Source organism: Rutidosis leptorrhynchoides, chromosome 5, assembly GCF_046630445.1.
Source record: "Rutidosis leptorrhynchoides isolate AG116_Rl617_1_P2 chromosome 5, CSIRO_AGI_Rlap_v1, whole genome shotgun sequence".
Lineage (NCBI taxonomy): Eukaryota > Viridiplantae > Streptophyta > Magnoliopsida > Asterales > Asteraceae > Rutidosis > Rutidosis leptorrhynchoides.
In genome coordinates this window covers 369,896,646-369,910,068 of record NC_092337.1, presented here as the reverse complement: position 1 = coordinate 369,910,068, position 13,423 = coordinate 369,896,646, and the positions used below count along the sequence as shown (strand labels likewise).

At 31.1% G+C, this 13,423-nt stretch overlaps 1 non-coding gene across 1 annotated transcript; it reads left to right on the top strand.

Moving 5' to 3' along the window:
- The first annotated feature begins 8,130 nt into the window (after positions 1 to 8,130).
- On the top strand, positions 8,131 to 8,237 carry LOC139851079 (small nucleolar RNA R71). Its single transcript, XR_011760441.1, has one exon. It is a non-coding gene; the product is annotated as a small nucleolar RNA R71 (small nucleolar RNA).
- The last annotated feature ends 5,186 nt before the right edge of the window (positions 8,238 to 13,423 follow it).

Genomic DNA, 13,423 nt, shown 5'->3' with positions numbered 1-13,423 from the left:
TCCAGACCATCTTGATTTCAATTTTCCAGGAAATAGCTTGAATCGTGAATTGAAAAGAAGAACTCTGTCTCCTTCTTTAAATTCTTTTGAACTTCTGATTCTTTTATCATGCCATTTCTTTGTTCTTTCTTTATAGATCAACGAATTTTCGTATGCTTCATGTCTTAATTCTTCTAATTCGTTTAGCTGACTTAACCGTAGACGTCCGGCTTCATGTAAATCAAGATTACATGTCTTCAAAGCCCAAAATGCTTTGTGCTCAATTTCTACTGGAAGATGACATGCTTTTCCGTAAACGAGTTTAAAAAGTGTGGTTCCAATTGGAGTTTTGTAGGCTGTTCTAAAAGCCCAGAGTGCATCCTCCAATTTAATGGACCATTCCTTCGGATTTGATCCTACGGTTTTCTCTAGAATGCGTTTTAATGCTCGGTTGGTATTTTCAACTTGTCCACTTGTTTGTGGATGATACGCGGTTGAGATTTTATGAATTACTCCATATCTTTTGAGAACTTTCTCAAGTTGATTATTACAAAAATGAGTACCCCGATCACGTATTAAAGCTTTCGGTGTTCCAAACCTTGCAAAAAGACGTTTTAAAAATTTGACTACAACTCGTGCATCATTAGTTGGGAGAGCTTGTGCTTCCGCCCATTTAGATACATAATCAATAGCAACGAGAATGTAGAGATTATTATGAGATTTTAGAAATGGACCCATAAAGTCGATACCCCAAATGTCAAATACTTCACATACTTGAATGACATTTTGTGGCATTTCATCACGTTGACTTATTTTTACTACCCTTTGACAAGCATCACAGGATTTGCAAAGAAGGTGTGCATCTTTGAAAATTGTAGGCCAATAGAATCCAGCATCGTAAACTTTTCTTGCTGTGAGTTGAGGCCCATAATGCCCTCCTGTTGGTCCTGTATGACAATGGTTTAAGATTTGACTAGCTTCATCTCCGAATACGCATCGGCGTATTATTCTATCGGGACAACTTTTAAACAAATGTGGATCTTCCCAGAAAGAGTGTTTTATATCACTAAAGAATTTCTTTCGTTTTTGGTACGACAACCCTTTTTCAAGGAATCCACATACTAAATAGTTTGCATTGTCTGCAATCCATGGAATTTCACTATAATCTATCTTCAATAGATATTTGTCAGGAAAGTTATCTTGTATAGCCGATTCATTCAGAACTTCTAATTCGGGATTTTCAAGACGAGAAAGATGATCAGCGGCGAGATTTTCTGCTCCCTTTTTATCTCGAATTTTAATATCGAACTCTTGTAAGAGTAAGATCCAACGGATTAATCTTGGTTTGGCATCTTGTTTCGAAAATAGGTATCTAAGAGCAGAATAGTCGGTATAGACCACCGTTTTAGCTAGAACGATATGAACGAAATTTGTCAAAAGCAAAGACAATAGCAAGGAGTTCTTTTTCAGTAGTTGCGTAATTCGTTTGTGCTCCTTGTAACGTCTTACTAGCGTAATAAATAGGTTGAAATCGTTTTTCAATCCTTTGTCCTAAAACGGCTCCCATTGTAAAATCACTTGCATCGCACATAAGTTCAAACGGTAGATTCCAATTTGGAGTTATCATGATCGGCGCATTAGTGAGTTTTTCTTTAAGAATATTAAACGATTTGATGCATTCATCTGAAAAGATGAATGGAGCATCCTTTTCTAGGAGTTTATTCATAGGAGTGGCAAATTTAGAAAAATCTTTTATGAAACGTCGGTAAAAACCGGCATGCCCTAGAAAACTCCTAACTCCTCTAACATTGTTGAGATGTGAAAGTTTAGCAATTACATCTACTTTAACTCTATCCACTTCAATTCCTTCCTTTGAAATTTTATGACCAAGAACGATGCCTTCTTTAACCATGAAATGGCATTTCTCCCAATTAAGTACTAGATTTGATTGTTCGCATCTAATAATCATTCGTTCAAGATTAACTAGACATGTTTCAAAAGTATCACCGAAGACTGAAAAGTCATCCATGAAAACTTCCATGCATTCTTCTATCATGTCGTGAAAAATCGCCATCATGCACCTTTGAAAGGTTGCGGGGGCGTTGCAAAGTCCAAATGGCATGCGTTTGTAAGCAAAAGTACCATAAGGGCACGTGAATGTGGTTTTCTCTTGGTCCTCGGGTGCTATTGGAATTTGAAAGTATCCGGAAAAACCATCAAGAAAACAATAGTAACTATTTTCGGCTAATCTTTCCAACATTTGATCAATGAAAGGTAAGGGAAAGTGATCTTTTCTAGTGGCGTCATTTAATTTTCTATAATCAATACAAACACGCCATCCTGTTACAGTCCTAGTAGGAATAAGCTCATTTTTCTCATTTGTGATGACAGTCATGCCACCCTTCTTAGGTACACATTGAACTGAGCTTACCCATGGACTATCAGAGATTGGATAAATTAAACCTGCATCTAGCAGTTTAATAATTTCTTTCTTAACAACATCTTGCATATTAGGATTTAGTCTTCGTTGACGTTGCACATACGTTTTATGACCTTCTTCCATAAGGATTTTATGTGTGCAATATGAAGGACTTATTCCTTTAATATCATGAATCTTCCATGCAATAGCTGGTTTATGAGCTTTTAGCACAGTAATGAGTCGAGATTTTTCATTTTTCGTAAGAGAAGACGATATTATTACAGGTAATTCAGATTCACCATGTAAATAAGCATATTCCAAATGGTTTGGAAGTGGCTTTAACTCTAATGTTGGTGGTTCTTCTCTCGATGATTTATATCGATATCTGTCTTCTTCTTTTATCTAACGACCCGTCCTAATCCATCCGGACGAAGTCCATATCGATTATAAATGAGTCACAATAGTTGATTACATCGCGAGGTATTTGACCTCTATATGATACATTTTACAAACATTGCATTCATTTTTGAAAAGACAAACTTTCATTACATCGAAAGTTGACAGGCATGCATACCATTTCATAATATATCCAACTAAAGTTGACTTAATAATAATCTTGATGAACTCGACGATTTGAATGTAACGTCTTTTGAAATATGCCATGAATGACTCCAGTAATATCTCTAAAATGAGCAAATGCACAGCGGAAGATTTCTTTAATACCTGAGAATAAACATGCTTTAAAGTGTCAACCAAAAGGTTGGTGAGTTCATTAGTTTAACATAAATAATCATTTCCATCATTTTAATAGACCACAAGATTTTCATTTCACATAAATATACGTCCCATACATAGAGACAAAAAAAATCATTCAAATGGATTGAACACCTGGTAACCGACGTTAACTTAATGCATAGAATATCCCCAAAACAGAACCTCTCGTCTGTATAATAATCTCAAAGTACTAAAGCATTCGTACCCCGAATGGGACTTGTCAAGGTCCATAGATCTATCTTTAGGATTCGCGTCAATCAGGGGCCATTTCCCTAAATTCTTAGGTTACCAGACTTGAAGGGCGATATTCGGTTAATAATCCAACCATAGAATGTAATTTTAAGTACTTGTGTCTATTTCATAAAACATTTATAAAAGCAACGCATGTATTCTCAGTCCCAAAAATATATATTGCAAAAGCTTTTAAAAGGGGAGCAAATGAAACTCACAATACTGTATTTTGTAGTAAAAATACATATGACGACTTTGAACAATGCAGGGTTGGCCTCGGATTCACGAACCTATACCATTCGTATATATATATCAAAACATGTAATCGTAACTGAACGAATTTATTTATTATATCTTTAATTTGTATATTTAGTTTATGTATATATATATATATATATATATATATATATATATATATATATATATATATATATATATATATATATATATATATATATATATATATATATATATATATATATTTAAAATGGTTAATCTTCATATAGTTATATTAATATATCTATTTTTATGTACGTACATGTTTAGATGTTATATTTAAAAATCGATAGTTTTTGTTATTTGTATATATTTATGTAACTAATATTAATAGGTTTAATATATATATTTATGCGAAATTATAATATAATTTTAGTATATACAATAAGTATATTTTATGTATAAAATATTTATCTGTTTTAAAAAGGTAGTTTGTAATATTAATAAAGATGACATTAATAATCCTATTACTCCAAAATAATACTTATTTTGATAATAATATTTATAACAATCTTATTATTGATGGCAATCTTAATAAAATACTTTTATTAATGATAATCATAATATTCATAACCTTTAATGATAATAATAATAACATCAGTAATACTTCATAATTATGATTGTGATATTAATACTAATAATAATAATTACTATACTAATAATAATTATAATACTTACAATAACAATAATAATAAGAATCACAATAATAATAATAATAATAATAATAATAATAATAATAATAATAATAATAATAATAATAATAATAATAATAATAATAATAATAATAATAATAATAATAATAATAATAATAATAATCATCATCAATATTAATAAGGAGACTACCTCACAATGAAAGAGTCCCAAAAAAAATACAGCTGCCCTCGCCCGGGATCGAACCCATGACCTCTCGAATACTCACAAACACATCAAACCAATCACGCTATTCTGTTTTTCTGATTAAGTAAGGAACTCAATAATATTTAATCCATCTTTCTTTCAGACTTCTTTTCCCCTCCTTCTTCTTCACAGGTTCAAATGACCCAAATCATCATAGTAATCTTAATAACACTTACCAATTCCATTTTAGGATTTAATATCCAAAACGTAAACAATTAATTGAGGGTTTTTGGCTTGAAAAAAAAAAAAGAAGACCACTACTTCTGCTCGTCGAAGATAAACCAAAATTTTTTTTGATGATTTCGATTTGTAGGTCGATTTAGATAAAACTTATAACACAAAATATGCTATGAACCGTTTATAGAAACTATATGAATGATCAATTTCAACAGAAACGTCACGGCACGTTCGAATTTTTACGATGAACATAATTGTTGACTTTTGAAAATTTAGTTTGACTTCCAAAATTAGAACTCGTTTTGAAGGATTGGAAGTTGAGATTTTTCATATAGATTGAGTAAGAGATTCCTAACGAAACAACATTTAAGGATTTTGCTATTTGGTTCGAAATTGAATTAAGAGAAAAAAAAAATATAAGCGTACAGATAAACAAAACAAAAAATGTTGTGCTCCCAATTCCATCTGAGCTTTCTGTTTTTGACTTGCAGAGATAATAACTCACCATGTGGACGTTCCAGTAATAGAATTCAACTGCTTGTTTGTAGATAGGGGGTCACGAGCAGCACAGTTGGACAGAAACATATAACAAATTGATTTTGATATATCAATTACGCATATTTATTTACATTAGTTATTTATATATATCCATATATCTGTTTAAACATTTATAAATATATATACGGTGGTATTTTGTATATATATATATATATATATATACATATTTATATAAACTTGTATGTATAAATCTGTTTATATGTAATTGATTCATAATATGGTAATTACAAGTATATTTATGTTAATATTATTAATAATAGAATTATTAGTAAAAATTCTAGTAATAATAGATAGTAAATAATATTAATATTAACAATAATGCAGATTTTAATAAATTTAATTAATAATAATGATAATAATAATCTTATTAATGATACAAATAATAATACTAGTTATAATAATATTAATAACATTAATAATAATGATACAACTTAGATCTTATATATATTTTATTTTAGAAAAAAAATACAAATCTTAATATTAGTACTAACAATAATTATCATGTTTATGTATCATATATATATATATATATATATATATATTCAAATTACTATATATAATTATGTTTTATGTATCCAGATTCAATACTTAGATAAATGTATTAATTATATACATCAAAACAATTTAAACTCAAAGTATAACATTATACACTTAATACATTATTAATCGTTGACGATTTATGTTTGAAATCATTTAGTAACAAATTTTAGTTATTTTAATTTATCTTCCATAATAATTAAATCACTTATTAGTTCTCTGTTATATTTATTTTACAATATATGATTATTTATATGTGTAGTTAATTATATGTACATTTCTATTTACGTTTATAGATTCGTGAATCGTCGGGAGTAGTCGAAAGTCAAATTGAATTCATAAAAATAGTTCACAAGTTTTGAGACTCAACTTTACAGACTTTGCTTATCGTGTCGAGATTATATAAAGACTTAGTTTAAATTTGGTCGAAAATTCCCGGGTCGTCACATTTTAGCATTTGAATTTCTTCTGTTGTTGGTTCATATCCATTAGCTATAAGTGTAGCTAACATTTTAGCTTCTTCAATTGGTTCAGTTCCTTCTCCTAAGGAACATTTTCCTGTTCCTTGTAATTCTGGAAATTCTTCTAACAATTCTGCATGTGAATCTATAGTTTGAATATAATAACATGTATCATCTGTAGATTGCGGTTGTTGCATGACTCTATCAACTGAAAAGGTAACACTCTCGTCTTCTATACTTAGGGTCAGTTTCTTACCAAACACGTCTATTATTGCTTTAGCCATGTTTAAGAATGGTCTTCCTAATATGAGAGGAACTCGAGAATCTTCTTCCATGTCTAGAATAACAAAATCTACTGGAAATACTAAAGTACCAACTTTAACTAGCATTTTCTCCATTATCCCTCTAGGATATTTTACTGATCGATCGGCTAGTTGTATGCTTATTCGTGTTGGTTTCAATTCTCCAAGGTCTAGTTTAGCGTATAGTGAATATGGCATTAAATTTATACTAGCACCTAAGTCTGCCAATGCTTCTATTGAACTAAGACTACCCAGAAAATATGGAATTGTGAAACTTCCTGGCTCTGATAATTTTTCTGGTATCTTATTCAACAGTACTGCAGAACAATTAGCATTCATAGTAACAGCCGAGAGTTCTTCCATTTTCTTTCTATTTGTGATTAGATCTTTCAAGAATTTAGCATATCTAGGCATTCCTGATATCACATCAATGAAAGGAAGATTTACATTTATTTGTTTAAACATATCTAAAAATTTGGATTGCTCGGCTTCAAGTCTTTCTTTTCTCATTTTACTCGGGTAAGGAAGTGGTGGTTGGTATGGTTTAACATAAGGTTTAGCCTTAACTGTGTTTTTTTCATTAACCTTCTCAACTACCGGTTCTGTTTCCTTATCTTGCTCAGGTTGTGGTTCTTGTGGAGTAGGAATAGCTTCATCAGAGATTACAGGCATTTCAGGTGGTTTAAGTGTAATACCACTTCTTGTGGTAATGGCTTTAGCTGTTTCATTTCAGGGGTTAGCATCTGTATCACTAGGTAGACTTCCCGGTTTCCTTTCACCTATTAACCTTGCTAGGTTACTTACTTCTTGTTCCAGATTTTGAATAGAAGCTTGTTGATTTCTAAATGCTTGAGCATTTTGTTCATTGGTTTGTTTCTGAGATGTGAAAAACTGCGTTTGAGATTCAACTAGCTTCGACATCATATCTTCTAAATTTGGCTTTTTATCATCGGTTTGTGGTGGTTTATTTTGAAAAATAGGTCTTTGCTGATTGTAAGTATCATTGGATACTTGTTAATTGCTAGGACCTTGTTGGTTGTTGTGTGGAACATTTCGGTTATAATTTTGGTTTTGATTGTAGATCGGTCTTGGCGGTTGATATTTATTTTGATAATTATTTCCAGGCCTTTGGTTCATGTATGAAACATTCTCTCTTTGTTCCATTGTTGGTTCAATACTGAGACAATCTTTTGTTAAATGTGGTCCTCCACACTGCTCACAACTAATTCGTATTGAGTGGATATCTTTAGTCATCTTTTCCATTCGTCTCTCGACAGCATCTATCTTTGCAGAAATGGAATCAAAGTCATGGCTAGAATCAGCTCTAGCTGCTTTAGATGATCTAACGATATCTTTTTCTTGATGCCACTCATGTGAGTGGGAAGTAGTGTTATCAATAATTTTGTAAGCGTCAGTTGCGGTTTTCTTCATAATGGAACCACCAGCTGCTATATCGATGTCTTTTCTTGTAGTGATGTCACATCCTTGGTAGAATATTTGTACTATTTGACAAGTGTCTAAACCATGTTGTGGACATCCTTTCAATAACTTTCCAAATCTTTTCCACGCTTCATATAGAGTTTCATTTGGCTTTTGTGTGAACGTAACTATTTCTCCTTGAAGTCTTAAAGCTTTAGATGCGGAAAGAATTGTTTAAGAAATTTTTCAACTAAAACATCCCATGTATCAATCGCCCCTTCAGGTAACGATTCTAACCAATCTTTGGCTTCTCCCTTTAAAGTCCATAGAAATAACATGAGATATATCTGTTCATCCTCCACTTATCTTATTTTGAATAAAGTACAAATCCTGTTAAAGGTACGAAGATGTTCATTTTGATCTTCCTACGGTGCACCACTAAATTGGCTTTGATTAGTTACCATGTGTAGGATTTGTCCTTTTATTTCATAATCTGGCGCATTAATGTCTGGTTGAGTAATTGCGTGACCTTGGCCAGTGCGTTTAGCTCGCATTCGGTCTTCCATACTTAGAGGTTCCAGATTTTCCATGATTGAATTTGTTGAATCTGAATCACTAGAGGATTCTGATTTAATGGGTTATTCCTCGACAATCTCTGTTTGAATGATTGGTGGTTCCGGAGGAAAGATTAGTGGTTCAGGATCTCTGAATTGTCCCTGAATATCCTCCGAATTCTCAATTGTGAGGTCGGGTTCAAAAAATGGATTATCAAAAATTTGAATTGGAGTACTTGGTCGATTGGATGACGATTCTAAAGAAAAATCAACGACGACAATATTGGCTAGATGTCTTGATCGAGTTACAGGTGGTGAACGTATAAAAGGTGGTGAACGTTTTGCTCGGTGCATTCACTGAATATCCTATTAGTTATAAAAGATAAAAATTATATAATTTATCAAATTAATAGACTTTTCTGCTTTTGTCCACGTTTCGAATAGCCAAAAGATGTAGCAGGGAGCCAGAACCCTTTAAATCGGAAGCTCACAACTCAGCCACTAACAAATCCAACTATTACTACGAAGCAGAAAATTTTGGATGTCTATCAATTTAACCACTTAAAATAATTTTTCGTTGAAATTTAAAGAAATTTTAGAGAAGAAATAGAAAATTCTATGTCCTAAAAATCTAGAGCGGCGATGAAAAAGAAAAGTGCGTCGAAAAACATTGAAAAATAAAAATAAGAAAATAAGCGTCGAAAAATAATAAAAAGAAAATAAAGCGTCGAAACTTAAAAGTCTAAAAACTAAATATAAAAACTTGCGTCTAAAGGTATTAAAGCTTAAAAGGAATTCTATATCCAAAATGGCAATAACTTAAAAAGTACTAAAATTTATAAAACGGCGTCTCAAAATTCTAAAGCACTTAAATCTTAGTCTAAAGAAAAAGCACTTAAGGGATTTTACAGCAAAGCCTAAAAATCTAGAAATAAAAATAACTACGGCAAATACTATATTTTAAAACTAATTACGAGCGATAAGAATACAAATTACGTACTAAATCATAAAAATATACAATTTATAAAAAGAGACAAAAATTGATAAAATTACTAATTTTTATAAAAATATTATTTTTATATTATTTATTTTATAAAAGTATTAATTTTGTAATTATTAAAACTAATTATAACTAAATATTATAAAATAAATAAAACTAAACTAAATATTAAAATATACTAAACCTAATTAGGGTTATTAATTAATAATAATAATTAAATTAATCTAACCCTAAACTGGTCGTACCAGGTACCAGGCGTGTCAAATCAGCTCATACGATCACATGAGCTGACCGTTGTAATACCATGCGGTCGCATGGCTTAAGATAGCAGGCCAGAAGTTGGGCTGCTACAGTGTAGTGGCCCGTATACTTTTATATTTTTTTTTCTGTTTTAATAATTATATAAAATATTTATATAAATGAAATAAAAACTTATATTTTTACAAACTAAAAATAAAAATACTTTATAATTTATATATTTTGAACAATTCTTAAATATATATATATATTTTGTTTTTCTTTTTATATTTTTGTATTATTATTTTTTTTAAAATTAAAACGTATTGTTACAAAAGTAAATTAAAAATCCTTTTTTTATATATATATATATAGCGTTTCGCTTCCGGCGTTTAAGCAAGTTCCCCGGCAGCGGCGCCAAAAATACTTGATGTTATACGAGGTGTATACAAAATAGTTGTTTTTTTACTACAAAATACTATTAAATACAATACAATTTTACACAAGATATTTATTTATTTATAGAATGGATGTACCTAAACCTTGCTACAACACTTATAGGCAGTGTACCTAATCCTACAGTAGTGTAGTTTTTAGTAAGTCCGATTCGTTCCACAGGGATCTTAGCCAAGTTTAACGCTATATTTTTAAAAACTATATTTGTAAAAATATAAATATATATAAGTAGTATTATTATTATAAAAGGGGGTTTTTACCGTTTAATGACCGGTTTGTCGATTTTAAAATTTAAGTCGCAGTTAAAACCTAATGTAAAATATTAAAAATAAATATAACTTAATTTTAAGCGTAAAGTAAATAACGATAATGAAATTGCGATAAATAAAAATGCGATAAATAAAATGACGATAAATAAAATTGCGATAATTAAAAAGTACGATAATTAAAAGTGCATTTAAATAAAATGATAGTAAATAAAAGTGCGATAATTAAAAGTGCAATTAAATATGAAATAAAGGAATTATGCTTATTTAAACTTCCGTAATCATGATGTTTGACGTGTTGATTTTAGTTTATTACCATGGGTTAATTGTCCTTTGTCCTGGATTATTCAATATGTCCGTCTGGTTTTTGTCCATAACGGTCCATCAGTCATAAATATAAAGTGCGAGTGTCCTCGTCAAATTATCCTTATATTCGAAGTCAAATATTCCAACTAATTGGGGACTTATACTATAATTACGCCAAGTGTCCTTGTACATAATTCACCCCTGTTTTAATAAGTCCATTAACTATTAATCCATTCCCGTGTCCGGTTAAATGAACGATTATTAGTACTTATAAATATCCCTCCCATCGTGTCCAATAGAGTGTATATGGTTATTTATAGGTACGTCCAATTGTAAATTTTTATATTAAATTAACAAACTATCATTTAATTAAACAAATATAAAGCCCATTAATAGCCCATAGTCTAATTTTCACAAGTGTCGTTCTTTTGTTCAAACCCCAATTATGGTACAAAGTCCAATTACCCCGTCTTAAAATTTTAGCCCAACATCACGATTACTTTGGCTTAAATAAGCATAATAATAACTTAGCTACGAGACATTAATTAAAAAAGGTTGAACATAAGTTACAATGATTAAAAATAGCGTAGCGTTACACGGACAGAATTTCGACTTACACCCTTACAACATTCGCTAACATACCCTTATTATTAAAATTAAAATTTAAATTAAAATTAAAATTATAATATATATATATATATATATATATATATATATATATATATATATATATATATATATATATATATATATATATATATATATATATATATATATATATATATACGTTTGAGAGAGAGATAGATAAAGATGTGTAATTGTTCTATCACCAAACTGCTTTTTATAGGGGTGTGGCCAGAAAAAGTGACCCATGCGATCGCATGGAAATTGCACTTCCAGGCCATGCGATCGCATGGCCTGCTTTTCCAGCTCACACAAGTTTGTTTGCTTCTTGCCGACGGTTTTATAAATATATATAATATATATATAATTTTTAAGAATTATTTATATATTATATTATATTTATGTGCATAGTTGACTTGTAATTTTTGCTCCGTTGCATTGCGCGTTGAAATTTGACTTCGGTCCCGGTTCCGGATTTTCCAACGTCCTTGCGTATAATTTAATATCTTGTATTTTACGTTTCGCGTCTTGTATTCTTGTAATTTTGAGATGTTTCTCATCAATAATTTGAACCACTTTGATTGTACTTTGTACTTTTGTGCTTTTTGGTCGTTTGCGTCTTCAATTCGTCGAATCTGTCTTTTGTCTTCACATTTTATTATTTAAACGAATATCACTTGTAAATAGAACAATTGCAACTAAAAGCTTGTCTTTCTTGAGGGATAATGCTATGAAATATATGTTCGTATTTAGCATTATCAGTGCCACCACTGGTTTTACATACTCGGGTGGTAGTGATGGTATAACTTCTTCATTGTTACTCACATCTAAAACCTTCCCATCTTCTGATGCTGGTTTTTCAGAATTTGTTGACACCATATTAACATTCTCATTACGAGGATTTACTTCAGTATTACTCGGTAGCTTTCCTTGTTCCCTCTCACTCATCATGCTAGCAAGAGTACCTACGTATTTTTCTAGATTCAAAATGGAAGCTTGTTGAGTTCTTAATTACTGATCAAACCTCTCGTTTGTTTGGGTTTGAGATGTAATAAATTGTGTTTGAGATTCCATTAGCTTTGCCATCATTTCTTCCAGATTTGGCTTTTTCTCTTCGGTTTGTTGTGGTGATTTATATAAGTTAGGTCTTTGTTGATTGAAAGTGTTGTTTTGAGTTGGTTGGTTATTCGGACCTTGTTGGTTGTACGAGTTATTGTTGGGACCATTTGAATTGTAAAGAATGTTTTGATTTCGATTGAAGTTTGGCCTTGGCGGTTGATAATTATTTTGATAATTATTTCCCGGCCTTTGGTTCATGTAGGAAACATTCTCACGTTGTTCCATCGTTTGCTCAATGTGACAATCTTTCGTTAGGTGTGGTCCACCACATTGCTTACAACTGATTCATATTGCATGAATATCTTTAGTCATATTTTCCATTCGTCTCTCGAAAGCATCTATTTTTGCGGAAACGAAATCAAAGTCCTGGCTAGAATCGACTCTAGCTGCTTTAGATGAACGAAAAATATCTTTTTCTTGGTGCCACTCATGTGAGTGGGATGCTGTGTTATCAATGATTTTGTGAGCTTCGGTTGTGGTTTTCTTCATAATGGAACCACCAGCTGCTGTGTCGATGTCTTTTCGTGTAGCAACGTCGACACCTTGGTAGAATATTTGTACTATTTGATAAGTGTCTAAACCGTGCTGAGAACATCCTCTAAAGAACTTTCCGAATCTTGTCCACGCCTCATATAATGTTTCATTTGGCTTTTGCGCGAACGTAACAATTTCTCCTTGAAGTCTTACGACTTTAGATGCCGGAAAGAATCTTTTAAGAAATTTCTCAACTAAAACATCCCATGTATCAATCACTCCTTCAGGTAACGATTCTAACCAATCTTTGGCTTCTCGCTTTAAAGTCCAGGGAAACAACATGAGATAAATCTGTTC